Here is a 22,665-nt window from a genome sequence, read left to right as displayed (position 1 = left end):
CAGCAAGATAAATGTGCCTGTGCTTTCCAGTCTCCAAAAGCTCAGAAACACCGGCATGTAAGGGACTAGACTCAGTATTTCACTGCCCAGAGGAGGGAGAATGGAATGAAAAGGGCAAGGTCTCCTAAATCTATTTGGAGAAAAAATAAATGAAGCAGGTCCATGCCAAAGGGGTTTGAGATTGATGTCCATTCATAGCAAGTCCCTCTGGCCAGGCCCTTCTCTTTCCCCACCTCCCTCAGCTCCGGACCTAACCCTAACCTCCTGCCCAGCAGCTGTTCCCCACTGAGCCATGCTTGCACGCTCACGTGTCACTTCCTGGGACCTCCCTGGTAGAGAGTGGGTAACAGGCAGGAAGGCCAGGGTCTCCAAACGGAGGCAATAGGCAGCAAGTGTCAGACATTTTTTATCTTTCTCTTAAGAGGCAGGAGGAAACAAACAAGTGTTAGATTTTTTTCCCCTTCTCTATACAAATTTTAAAAAGGTTTCTCTTAAAATTCTGTGTTGCCATAATGACACCTGGTTCTACCTGAACTTAACTTTTCTCAAACCTTGAGCTAACCAATGCATTTTTCTTATGGAAATGTTTGTCTTAAGCTATGTTAATGAACTATGTATTTATCCTAGACTCTGTCTTTCTTCAAGTTGGTTCCCCCTCAGAACCGACCTGACAAACCTGTATATTTTACTCATATATTGTTCTCCTAATCTATGTTAATGAAACTATATACTTACTTGAAAACCTGCCTTTCTTCAAGATTCAAGTCAATCATTTTATTGCCCGGAATAACTCACCTAGTGCCAATGTTATCTCAAAATGAATGTTGTGGGTGAGGGGCCTGGTGCCACTCTGAGTTTTGAGACATCTCCTTTCTATAATTAACAGCTTGCTAATAGCTATATAACATCTGGCTAAAGACTAGCAGGGGGGCACTCTTTCTGCCCCTTTCTGATGTCTGTGTCAGAAGCTTTCTCTATCTCTTTTATACTTTAATAAAACTTTATTACGCAAAAGCTCTGAGTGATCAAGCCTTGTCTTCGTCACTGGCCCCAGGCTGAATTCTTCTCCTCCAGAGGCCAAGAATCCCAGCGTCTTTTGTGACTCAGCAATAACCTTTCAGTAGGCCAGTGGCTAAGATTTCATGCTCTCATAGCAGGGGGCCCAGGTTCTATCCACAATCAGGAAACTAGATCCCACATGCCATAACTAAAGAGTTTGGATGCTGCAACTAAAAATGGAAGATCTTGTATGTCACAACAGAGACCCAGTACAACCAAAGGAATAAAAATAAACTTTTTTTAAACGTGTGACTTCCTATTGGCTACCTCTTCTTCAATTTCTAAAAAAAATTTATTTATTTGGCTGCGTCAGGTCTTACTTGCAGCATTTGAACTCAGCTCTGACTAGTTCCCTGACCAAGGATAGAACCCGGGCCCCTTGCACTGGGAGCTTGGAGTCTTAGCCACTGGACCACCAGGGAAGTCCCCCAGCTTGCTCTTCTGCCTGCATCTTAGTGCACGACCTTCCCACAACTCCACACCTTTCCCACCCCGCCCCGCCCCCCCACCCCACCTCCATAAAGTCTCACTAATCCTTTAAGAAGGAGCCACTTCTGTGCGTCTTTGATCAGTTGTCTCTCAGGATTTTCTTGACACTTGTTAAGTCTCTTACAGCTCTTATGTCGTAGTTTTAATAATAAGACATTAAAAATAATGATATTAATATCACTGAGTGCTCACTCACGCCAGGCACTGCTCTACAAGCTGTCTATTCGGTCCTCTCAACATCAGTACAGGCTAAGAATTTTTGTATTGTTAGTTGCTCAGTCATGTCCGACTCTTTGCGACTCCATAGACTGTAGCCCACCAGGCTCCTCTGTCCATGGAATTCTCCAGGCAAGAATACTGGAGTGGGTTGCCAATCCCTTTTCCAAGGGATCTTCCCGACCCAGGGATCAAACCCAGGTCTCCTGCATTGCAGGCAGATTCTTTTTCATCTGAGCCACCAGGGAAGCCCTAAGAATTCTTGTGCTTAGGTGCTCAGTCATGTCTGACTTTTTGCGACCCCATGGACTGTAGCCCACCAGGTTCCTCTCTGTCCATGGAATTCTCCAGGCAAGAACACCAGAGTGGGTTGCCATTTCCCTCTACAGGGAAGAATTCTTACTACTCCATTTTACAGATTAGGACACTGAGGCTTACAGGGACAAATAGCCAGGAGCTGAGGTGGGATGTGACCCAGGCAGCCAGACAACAGGCTGACTGTCTTCTCCCAGGGCAGCCTGTTCTGACTGGGTCAGACCATCCAGGCCAGCGAGATTGATTAGTGGGGTCCCCAGCACCTGACACAGCGCCTGCCCAAGTGGCTGCTGGATGAATGTCTGATGGATGAATAAATATCAAACAACTGCAACCTCCAAGGAACTTCAGCCCACTTCAGATTCACATAACTCTCTCTACAATGTCAAGAGAGAAGCTGTACAATTCTTAGGAGGAATAAAGCCACTTTAGTGCTTAAGGTTGGCTCAAGAGCAGGAAGGAAGAAGGCTTGAGTGTCTTCTGTAGAGGGGAAACCAGGCTCTGTGCTCACACACTCCACCTGGTTATCTGTGAACAGAGTCCCACCTGGCACTCCAGAGCCACAGAGCTCTGCACCCACCCACCCTCTGCCCACAGCCATTTACTGTTCCCCGGAAGCCCCCAACCCAACCTACTGCCTCCATGTATCTGCTTGCTGCATCCTTGCTATCTTTGCCCTTGATTCCTCCTCTTGCTCCAAACTAGGGGCCTTCATCCAGGTTGCCGCCTTCACTTCCCCCCAGCTGCAGCAGGGTGGGGGGCGGGGTGTGGGTGGGCAATGGGCCTCCTGTGAATGCTAACCTCAGCGACAGCAGTTCCCAACTGGGAGTAGGACATCTGGGCAACATCTGGAAACATGTCATCACAACTCAGAGAACGCTACTAGCATCTTGTTGGGGGAGGCCTAGGATGTTGTTCAACCCCACAACACACAGGACAGCCCCTCAAAGCCTGATTGGGTCCTTAACATCAGAAGTGCCAAGGTGGAGAAACCCTTGTCTAGGTGCTGTTTTTCAATCCTTGGGCCCTACTCCTTTCCTTCAGCTTAAATGACATAAGATAACTGCTTTGAGTAGGACCCAGGGGCCTCTCTTCTTTCTCCAGTTAATTTCCAAGGAGTTAAAATTTCCTAAGAAGAAAGGGCTTTCCAGGTGGCGCTAGTGGTAAAGAACCTGCCTGCCAATGTAGGAGACATAAGAGACTCAGGTTCGATCCCTGGATTGGAAAGATCCCCTGGGGGAGAGCATGGCAACTCACTCCAGTGTTCTTGCCTGGAGAATCCCATGGACAGAGGAGCCTGGCAGGCTACTCTAGTAGCCATGGCCAGTCCATGGGATCACAAAAGTTGGACACGACTGAGGCGACTTAGCACAGCACAAGAAGACAGGTAAGAGGTCTGTTGAAAGCCTGACTGAGCCCCACTGAGCCCCTCACTGGGCTCGCCAAGCCAAACAACAGCGGAGGGTCCCAGAGGGTGAGCCCAAGCCTGATCTCATCTTGGCCAAGTCCACAGGTTCCCCCCTCAACACTCAGTCACCCCTGCTTCCAGCTGCCCCACCATTTCCCAGCCCTGCTGGGACCCCAGCATTGGCAGCAATATACACCCCTGGCACCAATGCAAAATATACAATTTCTGATTATCATCCTATGTAGGTTTTTCCATGAAAGTTTATGAATCCATTTTTAAAAATATTTACTATTTTTATCTATCTGTTTGGCTGTGTTGGGTCTCAGTTGGGACACACAGGATCTTAGATCTTCATCGTGGCATGCAGGATCTTTAGCTGCAGCATGAGAACTCTTGGTTGCAGCACGTGGGATCTAGTTCCCTGACCAGGGATTGAACCTGGGTCCCCTGGATTGGGAGCACAGAGTCTTAGCCACTGGACCACCAGGGAAGTCCCTATGAATCAGTTTTGATTACTTTCCAAGAGAATTAATTTCCAAGACCATTTTTACTTTCTACTGTCACACAAGGGTCCTCCTTGGTGCTAGAGTGCCTACTGGCATTTCAATAAATATGCTACAATTTTTAAGATGGAAAAAACTTAAAACAGGAGAGAGAGATCTGAAGTCTCCTATAGGTACTCTTCTCATATTTTTCTTTCCTTCCTTCCCCCAAATAAGCAACCTCCTGAATTCGGTGTTTCTCATTCTCACTATTTCTCACTAATATTTTTACTAACTCTGTAAGCCATGCTGAAACAGACAAAAATGTATTTCTATTTAAACATTATGTAAATGGAATCACACTATATGTATTCCACCAAAATATTTCTTCATTCAAATTTATGGTTTTGAAATTTTTGATCCGTATTGAGACTTGTCTTTCTAGACATTTTTTGTTCTTGTTGTGTTGGGTCTTTGCTGCTGTATGCAGGCTCTCTAGTTGGTGTGTGGGATCTTAGTTCCCTGACAGGAGATCAAACCCACATCCCTTGCATTGGAAGGCAGATTCTTTTTTTTTTTTTAATTTATTTATTTATTTTAATTGGAGGCTAATCACTTTACAATATAGTAGTGGTTTTTACCATACATTGACACGAATCAGCCATGGGTGTACATGTGTTCCCCATTCTGAACCTCCCTCCCACCTCCCTCTCCATCCCATCCCTCAGGGTCATCCCAGTGCACCGGCCCTGAGCGTCCTGTCTCATGGGTTGAACCTGGACTGGTGATCTATTTCTGGAAGGCAGATTCTTAACCACTGGATCACCAGGGAAGTCACTCTAGCTCACTGTAAACCTCTGTATACTATTTCATTATGTGAATTTATCACAGCTTATTTACCCATTCTATTGATGCATATTTAGGTTCTTTCCAAGTTGTCACTATTACAAACAGAGCCAGAATGAACATTCTTATACAAATCTCCCTGGGCGCAGGTGGGACTTACTCTAGGGTTTACACACAGTGTGGAACTGCTGAGTTGCAGGGCACAGCACCTTCCTCCAAACAATGCCAAACCACTCCCCAGAGAGGTCATACCACTCTCTACTCCTTCCTGCAGTGTAAACGAGTTCTGATGTTCTCCATTCTTTTTTTTGGGGGGTCCCCATTGCTTCACTTGGGCTTTCTCTAGCTACAATGAGGTTCCCATTGCTTCACTTGGGCTTTCTCTAGTTACAATGAGGAGTGGGCTACTCTTCATTGCAGTGAGTGGGCTTCTCATTTCAGTGGCTTCTCTCGTTACAAAGCACTGGCTTCACGCACACAGCCTTCAGTAGAGGCATGCAGGCTCAGCAGTTTACATGGGCCTAGCTGCTCCGTGCCATGTGGAATCTTCCTGAACCAGGGATCAGGCCTGTTCCCCTGTATCGGAAGGCATAGGATTCTCCATTCTTGCCAAAGTAATACAGTCAGATTTAAAATTTTTTTGCCAATCTGAAGAATGTGAAACAGTATCTCAAGTTTGTTTTAATCCATATTTCCTTGCAACAATCCATATTGCAAGTGAAGTTAATTAACATTTTATGCCTCTTGGCCATTTGGCCCCCTTAACTGAACTATTTATATTGCTTCCCTCCCCCATCCCATTCAGTTCTTTATCTTTTTCTTACTGACTTTTAGGACTTCTTTGTGAATTCTGGGTATAAATTATGCCTTGGACATATGGATTGCAAACATCTTTTCCCAATAAAAAGCCCTTTTAACTTTCTTTGCTGTGGTCCCTTCTGTTGTACAGAAGTTTTAAATTTTAAATGATAAATATATCAGTCTTTTATAGCTTGCTTTTTTATATCTTGTTGAGAAAATCCTGGCCACATATATCTTGTCATAAAAGTTTTTAAGGTTCACTTTTTCACTATTAGGTTTTAATTCATCTGTAACTTATCTTTATGTATGTTATGAGTTAGGGATTCAACTTTATGCTTTTTTGTCAGGATCCCAACTGTTCTAATAACAATTACCAAATTCTTTCCCACTGATTTTCAATTCTACCATTACATGTAATGTTTTCTAACATGTATAGATATTATTTCAGTTCTCCATTCCCTTACCCTGGTCTACCGACCAACCATGCACCTATACCACAGGGTATTAATTTCCATAGCTTTATAATAAATCCTGATATTCTTTTTAAAAAATATTTATTTATTTGGCTGCGCTGGGTCTTAGTTGCAGCATATGGGACCTTTAGCTGCAGTATGCAAACTCTCAGTTGTGGCATGTGGGATCTAGTTCCCTGACCAGGGATCAAACCTACATTGGGAGCACAGTGTCTTAGCCACTGGACCACCAGGGAAGTCCCCTAAATCCTGATATTCTTAATGCTGTCTTGCCTATTCTTAGCCCTTAGATTTTCTACATGAATTTCATGACAGCTTGTCAAGTTCCATGAGAAACTTTATCTGTTCTGATTGAGAGTACACTGAAATTACAGATTTACTTGGGAAGAGTCACCATCTTTATCGGGTTTCCTTTTCATGAACATTGTCCCCTCTACTGAGTCTTCCTTAACATCTTTTCAAGATATGCTACAGATTTTTCTGTAAAGACCTTGGACTTGTTTTGTTTTCTTTATTCTTAAGTATATATTTCAAGAGTTTTTTTTTATGGTATTATGGGTTTTTAAAATTAGATTTTCTCTTGGTTTTTAATGTTATACAGGAATGCCATTGGTTTTCCATGTGGATCTCAGAACCACTCAACTTGCTGCAGTCAAAAGCATTTGGAGTCCCAAATGCATTACAACTCCATGAAAAAAGTCAAACCCCAAACCAATACACTGTATGATTCCATTTATATGCTATTCTGAAAAAGGAAAGTTTATAGGGATAAAAAAAAAATCAGTGGTTGTGCAAGGACTAGAGATGGTGGGAGAGGTGACTACAAAGTAGAGTGAAAGAATTATGGAAAATGATGGAAGCTTCATGCATCTTGATTGCAGTGGTGGCTACATAACTGTCCATTTATCAAAATTCAGAATTCAAATTCACACTTAAAACACTCGTACTGGGATTTCCCTGGGGCAGTCAAGTGGTTAAGAACCTATGTTTCCAAAGGCAAGGGGTACAGGTTCAATTCCTGGTCAAGGAACTAACCCATGTATGGCTACATGCCACACAATGCAGGCAAAAAATTTTAAAGTAAATAAATAAAATAAAACTTATCAAATTGATTTAAAAAACCTGACCTTAAAAAGAAAAAGCATCTTGAAGAATTCACACTCATAAGTGTAAGTGTGTGTGTGTGTGTGTGTGTGTGTATTGGTGTCCAAAAATGCATAAAGCTGGCCAGGCATTAGCCTCAAAGCTCGATACAACTTCCTGGTATTGGAGGGTCCATGTATGACAAAACAACAATTTGCAAAAAACATAACACACCTCTAGGGGCTGCTAATACTATAGCTCTGAAAGGACTGTCTTGGACATACTATGGGCCTGGGTGCTATAGGCAACTGAGCAAGCCTAATCTTTACCATGCTGTGTAGGGAACGTCCTTACTCACAGTGGTTATCCACAAGCCTAAGCTGGGCAGCTTCTCAGGCTGGGCACAGAGCTCAAGGTTCCCATGGCATGGCAAGCCAGTTGGGCTCTGGTTGCCATGGGTCCCACCCCTTGGGCTCCCGCTTCTGTTTACCCACTGTGACCTTCTAAAAGGCTAGAGGGAGAAAACAGGAAAACAGCAGAACTGGCCCACGGGGCATTTGGGCTCCTTGGAGACTATATGACTATGATTTATAAGTTCTTCTTTATTTATTGAGTATCCATTAGTTACCAGGGGCTGTGCAAACTTCTTTATAAGCAATATCACTATTCATCTTCATATGGCCTATGAGAGATAAGTTGTTTTTTAATAATACAGACAAGGAATCTCATAAAGAAGGCTGAGCACTGAAGGACTGATGCTTTTGAACTGTGGCACTGGAAATGACTCTTGAAAGTCCCTTGGACTACAAGGAGATCAAATCAGTCAATCCTAAAGGAAATCAATTCTGAATATTCATTGGAAGGACTGATGCTGAAGCTGAAGCTCCAATCCTTTGGCCTGATGCAAAGAATCTTTGGAAAAGACCCTGATGCTGGGAAAGAATGAAGGCAAGAGAAGGGGGCAACAGAGGATGAGATGGTTGATGGTATCCCCAACTCAATGGACATGAGTTTGAGCAAATTCTGGGGGACAGTGAAGGACAGGGAAGCCTGGCATGCTGCAGTCCATGGGATCACAAACAGTCGGACATGACTTAGCAACTGAACAACAACAAAGCTGATCTCAGCCAAAAATAAACAAACCATGTCCTTCTTTCTCAACGTGGCATGTGATTCTGCTAGCCCCTGCCTATAGACCCTTCTCTTTTTCTCTTGGTCTCACTGTGTGGCATGCAGAACTTCTCCAAACAGGGATCGAATCTATGCCCCCCACATTGGAAGCACGGAATCTTAATCACTAGACCATCAGGAAGTCCTGTAGACTCTTTCTTTTCAGTGTGCTTCAAGTCCAACCCCTCTCTGCAGACTTGAGACTAACACATACAAAGCTGTTCCTTGGGGAACACCCCAACAAACACCTTATTCTTTTATTTGGTCTTTTGGTCTACACCACAACCCTCTGAGACAACTGGGATTCTTTTCACAGTTAATAAAAAACCAAGGCTTAGAGTGGTTCAGAGACCCGCCAAAGGCCCCTTCCTTATCTGACAAGATTCAAACCCAGGTCTCCTGCCCTGAAGTCCAGGACCATTCTGAAGCCCCTATCGCTGTGGCACAGAGAAGAGGTTATTACTTATTTAGAGTTGTGTAAAATGTGTGTGGCAAAAATACAAATTTAAATTGGATTACAGAAATACTCCAAAGTCCAATTTAGAAAAACACAGAACAGACACGCTACAGATTTCAGTTCATGCTGTTAAGCATTAAACTCTGCAATCCAGCCCACTCAAGTCCTGTTCAAGTATCGGTCTGAGTATTTTTAAAAAAAATCTATATGACTGAAATTTCTATTCTTAAGAAATCCAGAAGCTAAGCTCTGACATCAGACCTGAGTCTGAATCTAGCTCCATCACTGACTAGCTATGGGACTGGGAGTGTGTTTCTTAACTCCTTTGGACCAGTTTCCTTGAGGCTGGAGAAGAAAAACACCTATGATCAACAGCCACTGCACAGATTAAACAAGGAGACTGTAGCCGAGAATTTAACACTGCAGAGGCAGTGTAGAAGGATGACAAATACTAGTTTCCCATCTACAGAAATAAAGGGATCACTTCTATTTACAGAAATAGTGGCTTCGAATGCCAATTCCTTTAGGCACAAAATAGTTTTCACCCAATCATTATTTGTTGAGCATCTACTATGTACCCTGGGTCCTCTGGTAGGAAAGGCAGCCAGCAAACAGATAATTATACAAATAGTTGACTAATAACTGCTGCGTTGAGTCTCACTGAGTATGTTTTGAAGGAGAGCATGGATTTCCTTTACAATGACTGTCCTGTGGTTGCCCACTTCCCAGCTCACAACCCCACCCAGGATCTGAGAGCCAGAGACATTATTCTTGGCCAGATCGCCCCCTCGTAAAGGGTTATGGTTCTCCTCCTGGTGAACTTATCTCTAAAGCACCCTACAAGGGATATGGGGCTTCCCAGGTGGCTCAGTGGATAAAGAATCCATCTGCAATGCGGGAGACCTGGATTCAATCCCTGGGTTGGGACGATCCCTTGGAGGAGGGCATGGCAACCCACTCTAGTATTCTTGTCTGGAGAATCTCATGGAGAGAGGAGCCTGGCGGGCTACAGTCCATGGGGTTGAAGAGATTTAGACACAACTGAAGTGACTGAGCATGCACGCACAAGGGATACACTTGGTGAGAGGAAAGTAGTGATGGACCTTCCTGCCTGCACCATGAGAGAGGGGGAAGGGGAATAAGCCTGAGGGTGCTCTGAGCTAGATTTGAGGTGGTAGCTGTGGGGTACCTGTGGGATTCTCTGGGAAACTGTGCCAGCTTGTGCTCCCTCCACCATTCCCACAGAGCAGGTGCTGGTGTTGCTGTGCCCAGCTTGGAGGTCTACACAATGTGCACACACCTGTCCAAGGAGGGTATCAAAGGGCTCCAGGGAAGAGAGGGGAACAGGACAGATCTTTACTGATGCCCGCCAGGTGCTCACTGATGCCCACAGCAGTCAGGTGAAGTCGTGACTATTATCCCCTTTTTAAACACGTAGGACCCGGGACTTAAGGAGTTTCCATTCTTACATCCGTTCATTAGATATTCATTCAGCACTTCTGAGTCTAACACAAAGTCACAGAGCTGCCAGGTGGGTAAGCTGGATTCAAAGTGCCGTCACTTCCTGGCTTCAAACCCTTTGCTCTTTCCAGTCCAACATGATACCTCAAGAAGGTAAGAGATTTTATGCTCAGGGGGATCAGAAGTACCTGGAGTGCCAGGTGTATTGGAATGAGAGTTAGCAGAGCAAAGCTGTGCGTGCTAAATATTGAAGGAAAAGCCTATGGAGGTGGGCCCAAGAGCCTCCTCCATTAGACTGTGAGCTCTCTGACGGCAGGAACTGGGACTTTCCCCTCCTCATCTCCAGTGCCGGGCACAGAATGGGTGAGACACGCAGTAACATGGTGAAATTCAAATGTGTTATGCTAAGTGAAAGAAGGTGAAGGTGTTAGTTGTGTCCAACTCTTTGTGACCCCATGGACTGCAGCCTGCCATGGACTGCAGACAGGCTCCTCTGTCCATGGAATTTTCCAAGAGTACTGGAATGAGTAGCCATTTCCTTCTCCAGGGGATCTTCCCAACTCAGGGATCAAACCTGGGTTTCCCGCATTGGAGGCAGATTCTTTACCTTCCGAGCCACCAGGGAAGCCAGACTCAAAAGGCTACATGCTGCTTGACTCCACTTATATGACATTCTGAAAAAGACAGAACTATTAGAGACAGAAACAGATACACTGCCAGAGGCTGGGGATGTGAGAGTTGACTTCAAAGGGGCATGTGGAAATTTTTGAATGTGATGGAATGGTTCTATGTGCTGTGATAATGGTTACACGATTGCATGAGTTTGTCTAAGTTCATAGAGCTACATGATAAAAAGGGTAAATTTCATTCTATATAAATTATACTCTAATTCTTTAAAGGGGGAAGAAAGAGAAAAAGAGAATGAATATAAGCAGAAGCAGATTTACAGAGAAGCTAATGAAGCTTAAATTTCAAGACCCCTCAACTGCATGGGTCCTGGGAGGGGTCCTAGCAAGCATACTCATCAAATTTTTTATGACTTTTTTGGAGAAGGCATCTTTCTTCCACTGTAAATGCTTCAGGATCTATTAAACCTAGATCCATGCCTGAATAAAAGTATAAGAACAGATCCAAAGAAGAATGGTGGGCTCCCAAGGAATTAAGACTCAAGTGGGACCCTAAAGAAAGGTAAGACCTGGTTCCAGCAGAAGGAGGTAAGGAAGACAACCCAGGGAGCAGAACCAGTGTGGACACAAGTTCAGGGGTTTCTCATGGTTCCCAGTGACCTCATGAGCATCAGGAAACTGGTATTCCTACACTTATGCTCACTACTCAGACACAGATGTCATGGTGTGATCTCTTCAGACACATCAAGCCATTCAAGGCAGGTAGAGCTATGACCTAATAGGATGTGAAAATTCTAGATGCCAGTGTAACAAGCTTGTATCATTCTTCTGGCTACCCACACAGCAATGACCCCCGACTGCCCAACAGAGGGAAATTTTACATTATGTTTCTGAAACAGAAAATGGTTGATGTCCACTTTTCCAGCCTTCCCTCCAGCAGGGATGTGTGTTTGTGGTAGACACATCTGCACAAGTATGAACCCAGGTCCCTGCAGCCCTCTCATTCAGCTGTGCTGAGAATGCGTCCTTCAAGGGGACAATCTCATGATACTACAGGAACAAACACAGCCAAGTGAGGCTGGTCTTGTGGGTGGAGTTGCTGATTTCTTTATGGTTAAAATCAGCCAAGTTATCAGTAGAATGCAGCTCCAATTTTAAAGCAATTCTATTACAGAGAAATATTTGCACATCCATGTTCATAGCAGCATGATTCACAATAGCCAAGGGATGGAAGCAACTTAAATGTCCAATGACAGATGAAAGGATAAACAAAAGGAAATGTATATTTACTTTTGTTGTTGTTTAGTCACTAAGTTGCGTCAATCCCAGGGACTGTAGACCGCTAGGCTCCTCTGTCCATGGGATTTTCCCAGGCTAGAATACTGGAGGGGGTTGCCATTTCCTTCTCCAGGGGATTTTCCCCACCCAGGGATCAAACCCATGTCTCCTGCATTGGCAGGTGGATTCTTTACCACTGATCCACCTGGGAAGACCATATATATATATATATATATATATATATATATATATGTATTATATATACATATATATATGTATATACTGCTGCTGCTGCTAAGTCGCTTCAGTCATGTCCGACTCTGTGCGACCCCAGAGATGACAGCCCACCAGGCTCCCCCGTCCCTGGGATTCTCCAGGCAAGAACACTGGAGTGGGTTGCCATTTCCTTCTCCAATGCATGAAAGTGAAAAGTGAAAGTGAAGTTGCTCAGTCGTGTCCGACTCTTAGCGACCCCATGGACTGCAGCCTACCAGGCTCCTCCGTCCACGGGATTTTCCAGGCAAGAGTACTGGAGTGGGGTGCCATTGCCTTCTCCATGTATATACATATACATATAAAATTTTATATGTATACATATAATTTTATATATATACAATTATATATATGTGTAATTTTATAGAAACAGAATATATTGAGTATAGCCCATTAGCTCATTTAATCCATAAACGGTTCATTGTAACAAATTTAGAGGAAAACAGAATTTATAATTTTTCAAGTTACATCTGTTCTGCTTCATGGTACAATGTCATTTATTTAATTTACTGAAATTGTCTAACCAAATAAAATTTGCCAATTTTAGATGGCATTGTAAACTCATCTCAATTCATTAGAGAGGATATAATGACATTTAAGATGAATGAAAATTAGCAAGCAATGCAAAAATCATATTTTTCAAATGGTTCTGGTTGTAGAGGAAAAAACAAAGCCTGTATATTATGTTCTATCCAGAAGTTTCACTACTAAATATGTTCCTGCTATTGATAGTAAAGAATCTGCCTGCAATTCTGGAGACCTGGGTTCAATCCCTGGGTCGGGAAGATCCCCTGGAGGAGAGCATGGCAACCCACTCCAGTATTCTTGCCCAGAGAATCGCATGGACAGAGGACCCTGGAAGGCTGCAGTCCACAGCATTGCACAGAGTCGGACCCAACTGAATTGACTTAGCATGTACACAAATATATACACACACACTCTGCACATATATATTTGGCTGTGCTGGGTCTTCATTGCTGTGAACAGGCTTTCTCTCTAGTTGCAGCGAGTGGAAGCTACTCTTTATTTCAGTGCACAGGCTTCTCATTGCAATGGCTTCTCTTGTTGCGGAGCAGAGGCGTTAGGGTGCATGGGCTTCAGCAGTTGTGCCTCACACTCTCTAGAGCACGGGCTCAGTAGTTGCGGTGCATGGGCTTGGTTGCCCTGCGGCACATGGGATCTTTTTGCACCAGAGATCAAACCTGTGTCCTCTGCATTGGCAAGTGGATTCTTAGCCTAAGGTCACCAGGGAAGTCATATATATACATATGTGTGAACTGGACTCCTGAGCTGGCCAATCCATCATCTATATATATATATACATCTTGATTTCCTCCAGAAAAGATCTGGAGGTGACTTGGTTATTGTGTGACACATAAGAAACTATCATGATTCCAGGCCCCTGGGCTTGTCTGCAGGAAGGCTTGGGCAGCCACCAAAATCACTGTCACCTCACCCAAAGTGGGAGGAGCTAGAGAAAGGCTAATCACATCCAGGCCTGACTCACCTGCTCATGGAAGAACAGAGATTGTCTGCAGCAGAGCTGTCTGGCCAGTGCCCAGAATGCCTCCCTGATGAGAACACAAAAGCCCAAGAAAAGAAAAAGCAGAGTGGAAAACAGCCAGGTTTTCTTTAGTGAGTTAAATTTCAATTTTGAGAGGAGGTTCTCCAGCACATGTCTCGATTGTCAGGGAGTTGTTAATTACAAGGGACAGTTATGGAAAAAGCGCAGCTAATGACTGCTACAGAACGGATCTGGCTGGGCATTGTGAACTGGGCTCCTGAGCTGGCCAATCCATCATCAAGAACACCTGTGCTGCAGGTGATGTAAGGAAGCCCACGGCTCCCCTGGGAGAAGATCAGTGAGTGCCAGCCTCCCAGCTGTGCTGGTTGCTTACAACTCCTGGGGTGCAGCCATCAAGAGCAGATGGACCCTGAGAGAGAAAGGCAAAGCCCTGGTTTGGGTAACAACATTTTGAAGCTTGGAAAGGTAATTCTTGGTAGTGCTCTAAAAGGTGTGGAGGAGGGAGTTCCCTATTGGCTACTGGTTAGGATTCTGGGTTTTCACTGCCATGGCCTGGGTTTGATCCCTGGTCAGGGAACTGAGATCCTGTAAGCCACTCGGCCAAAAAGGAAAAAAGTTTTTTTTAAATGAGGGGTGGGGGTGTGGGGAGGAGGCAGGGGGGAGGGGCTTCCCTGGTGGCTCAGTGGTAAAGAATCTGCCTGCCAATGCGGGGGACACAGGTTCTATCCCTCGTCTAGGAAGATCCCACATGCCATGGCAACTAAGCCCCATGCACCACAACCATGGAAGCCTGTGCTCTAGAGCCCAAGAGCCACAACTACTGAAGCCCATGGCCCTAGAGCCCACGCTCTGCAACAAGAGAAGCCACCGCAGTGAGAAGCCCGTGAATCACAATAGGAGAGTAGCCCCTGCTCACTGCAGCTAAGGAAAAGCCCATGCAGCAACGAAGACCCAGCACAGCCAAAAATAAATAAATAAAATTATTTAAAAAAAAAAAAGATGAGGTAGAATGATGCTTAGTAGTTAAGAAGCTGAAATACATCAAATAGTTTGCTTCGTTTGGAAAAGATATTCCTCTCAACTACACAGAATGAGAAGTGCTTTGGAACATCTGTTCCATTTGCTTTTGCAGATCTGAAAAGAATGGATAAAACTAGGTCACCAAGGAGAAAACAATTCCAACACAGAACACAAAGAGTTGGATTAGAGGAGGGTGATATAAGAAATTTAGTCATTTCAGAATGAAAACAGTATGCTTTCTTTCCATTTGTTGTGAGCTCCAGATGGCCATGAAGACAGGGTGGACAGAAAGGGAAGTCCTGGTGAGGGATGGCCTGCTATCCTGGGAACCAACAGCAAGCAGAAACACTTCACATTTCGGGGAGGGGGGGAGGTTAACATCCCATAATAAGCGGCGCTGATTATTGAGCACAGCCCTAAGCGCCCTACGTGCATTTGCAGGTACAACCACTCTACAAAGTAGGCATGATTCTAATCTACATTTCCCAGGCTGAAGATGTCCATCAGAGAAGTTAAATAATCAAGCTAAGGTCACACAGAGGATGAGATGGTTGGATGGCATCACCGATTCAATGGACACAAGTTTGAGCAAGCTCCAGGAGTTGGTGATAGACAGGGAAGCCTGATGTGCTGCAGTCAATGGGGTCACAAAGAGTCAGACACGACTGAGGGGCTGAACTGAACTGCAGATCACACAGCGAGTCCATGTCAGGACTGAAACTAGAATGTGAGATTTCAAAGCCTTGGTGCTAAATAGATGTCCCAACTTTTTTTGACAGCACAAAATCAGTAAAATATTATGATATTCCTCAGGCTTTGCTGAGGAAATCTTGGTAAGTCATCGTGAAGGCTGGTTTTATCTAAAATGAGCCTATCTAATACATAAGCCCACTTCCCAAGGCTCTTTCAAACTGTAACACAACTTGGGTTCTGCTGAAATCAAACAAGAGCTTGAGAGAACCTCCCACTGATTGGGAGTCTACCCCCCCCAACCTCGGGACCTTCCCCAGGGAGTGTGTGCAGCATGCCCTTCTCCCAGGCAGACCCACTGCCTGCTCTGCGCCCAGCACTGCACTGTAAACCACCCATTCCACCTCCTCTCATCTTCATGATGCCCGGAGGTTTCGCTGTCCACAGAGCCGGTCTGTGCTGCACCACTCACTGGGTGACGGTCCTTGGACAAGCACCCAGGAGACTCACTGGGTTTATGTCCTCTACACAACGAGGTGTCCCCACCAGAGCCGGTAGTCCTTGGGATGATATTCAAGAAAATAGGGATGCTGAAGCTCCAATACTTTGGCCACCTGATGTGAAGAGCCAACTCACTGGAAAAGACCCTGATATTGGGAAAGGTTGACGGCAGGAGAAGAAGGGGGCAACAGAGGATGAGATGATTAGATGGCATCATCAACTCAGTGGACATGAGTTTGAACAAACTCTGGGAGATTGAGAAGGACAGGGAAGCCTGGCATGCTACAGTCCATGGGGTCGCAAAGAGTCAGACACAGCTGAGCAACTACAACAAGAAAATACATTGAAAAGAAATGCTGCACACACCTGTGACATTATTTCCCTATGGTGGAGGCTGTGAGCAAAGGGCCATGGTGTCCCACTAACAGCAGGGTGAAGCAGGAGCCACTGTGGGAGTTATACCTGAACAGCCCTGGGTGGGGATGAGTCCAGCCCTTGTGCCTATAAGACCTAGGGATGCTTTGTGGCTGGGAGACCAGGGGTGGCACCGCCTGCAAGCCCCTTCCTGGGGTTAGTGGACACTAACATCCAATGAGCATGGTTTTCAGAGCACAGGGAGGAGTGCTGCTGTCTCAGTGGACTCTTAAAAGCATCCCACCCTGATTCATTGTTTCCTTCTGGCTGCGTGACATCAAGGAAATGCCTCTTCCCAGAAGGTTCTGGTAGTGTCAGAGACACCTGTATTCACCCTGCCTCCATCCCAAAACAGAGAAAATGATGGACAAGTTCACACTACTTCATCTCCCTGTGTGCATTTGACCAAGAAGGTTTTACTGTGAATGGTACACATGCTCATGTGCTCAGTTGTGTCCAGCTCTTTGCAACCCCATGGACCATAGCCTGTCAGGCTTTTCTGTCCATGGGATATCCCAAGCAAGAATATTGGAGTCGGTCACCACTTTCTACTTCAGGGAATCTTCCCAACCCAGGTATTGAACCCACGTCTCCTGCATTGGCAGATGGACTCTTTACCACTGAGCCACTTGGGAAGCCATGAATGGTATAGTTTAGCCCAAACTTCAGCATTGATAGGATCTTTCCTCAAACCCCAGCCCTGACTGGTGTGTGAAGAATTAAGCCTGGGCTAGCTTCCCAGGGGGCTCAGTGGTAAAGAACCTGCCTGCCAATGCAATAGATGTGGGTTCAATCACTAGGTGGGTTAGATTCCCTGGAGAAGGAAATGGCAACCCACTCCAGTATTCTTGCCTGGGAAACCCCATGGACAGAGGAGCCTAGCGGGCTACAGTCCACGGGGTCACAAAGAATCGGACACAACTGAGCAACTAAACAACAACAAGGCACCAGCCCTGGAGGTGCCCCTGGGGGTATGCTATCCTGGGAGGGATAACTAAAGGAACCACAGCCTGTGGTGTAGCATGGTGTGGTTCTGTGGCTCGTTTGCAGGTAGAGAAGGCAAGTTGCTTTTTAGGGTGGGTTGGTTAGTTGGTTAGCAGTGGACTTCAACAGGAGGGGACTGGAGCACAGAGTGCTGGGTACAGGGGCCTGGTCTTCAGGAAGATCTGTATCAGTCAGGGCCTAGGGTGACATCTCTGGGTCCCTATGCACTGAACGGGGTGCAGCACAGGAGAAGGGCTCCCAATTGAGGGTCAGGAAACCATGGGTCTAGGCTCAGCTCTGACCCCAACTGGCAGCGTGATCTTGAGCCATCACACCATCCCTCCTGGAACCTCTCCTCATCCTTTCATTCAGAAATCACTGACCTACTGGGACCTCCCTGGTGGTCCAGTGGCTAACACACTGAGCTCCCAATGCAGGGGGCCTGGGTTCAATCCCTGCTCTGGGAACTAGATCCCACATGCCACGACTAACAGTTCACATACAGCAACCAAAGATCCCAAGTGCCCCAACGAAGACCCAGCAAAGCCAAATAAATAAATATTAAGAAAAAAAAGAAATCACTGATCTACTGACCTGGTACCTATTGTACTGACCTGGTCCAGCAAGTGTCCAGCACTGCTCTGCTGACAAATCAGCAGTGAACAGGTGGGGACAGGACCCTGTTGAGTTCTGAGCACTCCTTCCCCTGCCTCAGGCATTCTTTCATCTGATGACTGCAATCTGACCCAGCTCCAGTCCTGGCCTCTGCTTGCCCCGTGTGGACCCTGCTGAGTGTGACCTGTACCCTGGGCACCACCCCCCGCCCCACGCTGCATCCTGAGAGAGCATGAGGATGTCAGCAAACACCCAAACAGTGGTGATGAGCAAACAAACAAAGCTGCTCCGAGGCCATCTGCACAGATGTGGACAGTCACCTCTCGCCAGGGTATTTTCCTGGGAAACTGCAGCAGGAAAGAGAGCGGTCCAAAGGGGGATCATGTTTTTGCTGTATCCCTTTGTCACCAGTAGATGGGAATCACGGGTCAGCAAAGCAGAATGCTGACACAGCTTTCCTTCGGATGCGTACAAAACAAAGAATGGACAGCCTGAGGTGGAAAACAGGAACATACGGGTGTGATTGAGCGTGGGTGTGCAGATGAGCCAGGAATGAGGCAAAGCTGGGGTAAGGAGAAATGATACCTTCTTGATGGAGCGATTCCACTGTTCCAAAATCTTCCACGGTGTGACTTCCCTGGTGGCCCAGTGGCTAACACTCCACCCTCCCAGTACAGGGGACCTGGGTCTGATCCCTGGTCCAGGAACTAGATCCCATGTGCCACAGCTAGAAGTTTGCATGCCACAACTAAAAAATCCTGCATGCTGCAACAAAGACCCCCCACACACACACCACAATTAAGACCCCCCATGGCCAAATAAATAAAAACACAAAACTTCCACAGCTCCCGACTGACCACAGAACACATCCAATTGCTTGCTTTTGTATTGAGGGCCCCACCAGCCAGCTGGGCCCACCCCACCAGCCTCACGTGCCCTCCGCTAATTCCTGGGCACACATCATGTGTTTTTGCCACTGTGCCCTGCCATCATTCTCTTTGCCTGGAAGGTTCTTTCCCAGCTCTGTCTGCCAAAATCCCATGGACTGGATTAGAAGCCTTGACATCTGGAGCCAGGTAATTATTTGCTGGTCAGGGAGGGGGCTGTCCTGGGCATTGAAGGACGTTCAGCAGCAACCCTGGTCTCTCCACCAGATGCCAGTAGCATTCCCTCCATCTCATCTGTGAAGATCAAAAATGCCTCCAGGAGGGAGAGAAGTTCAAGGGCGGGGGGCGGGGGGGGCGGACATACGTATCCCTATGGCTGATTCATGTTGATGTATGGCAGAAACCAACATAATACTGTAAGGTAATTATCCTCCAATTAAAAATAAATAAATTTAAATTAAAAAGAGAAAAAATGCCTCTAGAAGGATTTCCCAGGTGGTTCCAGTAGCTAAGACTCTGCACTCCCAATGAAGGGGGCCCAGGTTCAATCCCTGGCCAGGGAACCAGATCCCACATGCTGCAACTAAGACCTGGTGCAGCTAAATAAATACATAAAATTTTTTAAATGCCTTTAGAGACTGGCAAATGTCCTCTGGGGGCCAAAGAGCCCCTGGCTGAGAACCTGTATTCTACACTCAGAGCCAGGGCTACTCTTTTCATGAAGCCCTTCCCTGAACTTCTTAGAAGTGTAAATGGCTTTTACACGCTTTGTAATAATCTATTAGCATTTAACATAGCTTCCTTTCAGCTTGATTTATATGTGCTTATATCACCCTCCCCATCAGGCCATAAATTCCTTGAGGGCAGAGATCACCTATTGTTCATCTTCTACAAGCCACTCATTACCTACTGGCCTAGTGAAACTCGACCACTGGGTTTAACTTGCTTACTCTTAACATAAACCTAACCTGTCTATGTTACTTGTTTATGCTTATTGTAGAAAAAAATTTTAAGACAGAAAAGGACAAGACCTGGACCTGGTGGTCCAGTGGTTAAGACTCCATGCTTCCACTGCAGGGCACACAGATTTGATTCCAGGTCAGGGAACTAAGACCCTTAAAAAAAGAATAAAATAAAAATCACCCAGAATCCCACCATCCAGCAATAACAGTAGTTAAATTGTTATACTAAATATGTCCTTCCAATACTGGTATACCAATAAAATACTGGTACACGTCCCTCCTCAGGGTTTCCCTGGTGGCTCAGTGGTGAAGAATCTGCTGGCCAGAGCAGGAGATGTGGGTTCAATCCCTGGGTCGGGAAGGTCCCCTGGAGAAAGAAATGGCAACCCACTTCAGAATTCTTGCCTGGAAAATCCTATGGACAGAGGAGGCTGGTGGGCTACAGTCCACGGAGTCGCAAAGAGTCAGACATGATTGAAGCAACTTAGCATGCACGCACATGAAAAGTAGAAGCCTGGAGAGACAGAGTCAGAAAGAGAACAGTGAACACACACACACACACACACACACACACATATACACAGAAAATGAAGCTGAGATGTGAGAGCAGGGTCCTGGGGAGGGGGAGGAAGTGAGAACAGGAGGCTTCCCAATAGCTTCCAGCCCAGTTTCTAGGACCCCATGGAGTCCAGATGCAACTCCCTAACTCTTTACAATGAATTCCCCTTTTTGTTTTGTTTTTCTTTTTTTTTTAATTAAAAAAAAATTTTTTTTTTACTTTATTTCTTCCCCTATTTCCATTATTTACAGAGTTTGAATCTTAGGGCAAGCTTTGGTTTCTTGTTGTTAAGTTTGAGGAATAGTTTAAATTTAAGGTTCCTCTGTCCATAGGATTTCCCAGTCAAGAATACTGAAGTGGGTTGCCATTTCTTTCTCCAGAGGACCTTCCTGACCCAGGGATCGAACCCACATCTTCTGCCCTGGCCGGCAGATTCTTTACCACTGAGCCACCAGGGCAGCCTTGGGGAGGGATGTGTACCAGTAATAGTTTAAACTCTGCTGATTTAGGAATTAGCAGAATTCATACTTTCTTTCCTTGTTGGCCGCACCACTCAACATGTGGGATCTTAGTTCCCCAACCAAGGATCTAACCTGTGCGTCCCACCCCCTGCAGTGGAAGTGCAATCTTAACCACCGGACCACCAGGAAAGCCCCAAATTCCCCTTTTTGGATGATGCTAAATCATCCAGTTGGTTTTCTCTCTCCTGGTTCATGCGGGAGAAAAGGGAGCAGTGGTGGGGGTGAAGACTTGACTAAGACACAGCCTCTGACAACTAATGCCTAAAAACTCAGATCCCCTTAACCTTCTCTCCAACTTGAACTCATGTCCCCTGGAGCTGACCGAGGCCTCCTGAGGGTAGATTATGCACCCATGTGCATAAAGCCATTCACACTGCAGTACTACCGACAAACTCATTATGATGGTACCAAAAGGTGAGGCTCCAGTTCCTGAGCTGAGAGAGCTGGAAATCCAGTACAGCAGTACCCACCGAGAGTGTATGTTTGCATAAGGATTCAGATCACCCCAACTAAACACAAGCACCCACAGTGAGGGTCTAAGGCCAGAGAAGCTGGGAGCTGTCCAACTTCTCCATCTGGTTCCCTTTGAAGTGCCTTTAAGCTCCTCTCAGAGCAGATCCTCAGCAGAAACCACAGCAGGCTTTCTCCTAGGGGCACACAGCCCTGTCCCTCCCAGGACCAGGTAACGGCAGCTAGCTTACCCACCACCCCCCATTTAGTCCAGCTCCTGCCGGAGCCAGGAGAAAAACCACCCCCTAAATACCGAGAAGGGCATTTCATCTCTACCACTTACTGACTTCATGATTTTGAATGTTATTTAAATTCTCTAAGTTTCAGTTCCCTCATCTACAAAAATAAGAAATAAAAACAGTTCCCACTGTAAGGATTCAATGAAATGAGAATTTTATTTTATTTTTTTTTTTTGAAATGAGAATTTTAAAGGGACCAGAGTATTAAAACAAAAGTTTTAATACTCACCAGGTGTTAGCTTTCCATCTCCCATTTTGTTCATATTAAATGTTTTGATTAATTTTTTCAATTTGTGCTGTGTATTGTGTCTGACTCTTGGCGACCCTATGGACTGTAGCCATCAGGCTGCTCTGTCCATGGAATTCTCCAGCCAACAATACTGGATTAGGTTGCCATTTCCTCCTCCAGGGGATCTTCCCCACCCAGGGATTGAACCCTCATCTTACGTCTCCTGCATTGGCAGGTGGGTTATTAACCACTAGCGCTACCTGGGAAGCCCACTCATATTCAGTGTTTTAAGTAATTTTTTTCAGTTTACTAGGTGACAATATAATGTCAATTTAAAAAACATAATCTATGTGAGATCTTCCTCAGCTGGAAAATAAAAACTTGATTAGGGTTCATTTTATTTTTTAAGTGTCCTCAAAATGGCACCAATTCCAGGAGTATATCAGCAAAAATAAGCAATACCATGGTTTAAACAGGGGTGCCAACAGCAAGTGGATCTTATCGCCTTTGGGGGGCTACAATTGTACCCCTCAAAGTGAATTCGCAGGTTCTGTGTGCTTAGTCACTCAATT

The 22,665-nt window shown here is 45.5% G+C and overlaps 1 protein-coding gene and 2 non-coding genes across 9 annotated transcripts in view; 1 reads left to right on the top strand and 2 right to left on the bottom strand.

The window, feature by feature from the left end:
- Positions 1–22,665, bottom strand: part of REEP1 (receptor accessory protein 1) — a 137,742-nt gene that overhangs the window by 83,108 nt on the left and 31,969 nt on the right. The gene's annotated exons all lie outside the window — the stretch shown is intronic.
- On the bottom strand, positions 3,905–3,977 carry TRNAG-CCC. Its single transcript has one exon. It is a non-coding gene; the product is annotated as a tRNA-Gly (tRNA).
- On the top strand, positions 22,513–22,651 carry LOC112578259. Its single transcript, XR_003102557.2, has one exon. It is a non-coding gene; the product is annotated as a small nucleolar RNA SNORA68 (small nucleolar RNA).

The sequence above is a fragment of the Bubalus bubalis genome, chromosome 12 (assembly GCF_019923935.1).
Source record: "Bubalus bubalis isolate 160015118507 breed Murrah chromosome 12, NDDB_SH_1, whole genome shotgun sequence".
Classification (NCBI taxonomy): domain Eukaryota; kingdom Metazoa; phylum Chordata; class Mammalia; order Artiodactyla; family Bovidae; genus Bubalus; species Bubalus bubalis.
Note: the sequence above shows the minus strand (reverse complement) of the source record. Positions and strands in the feature narration are given on the sequence as shown.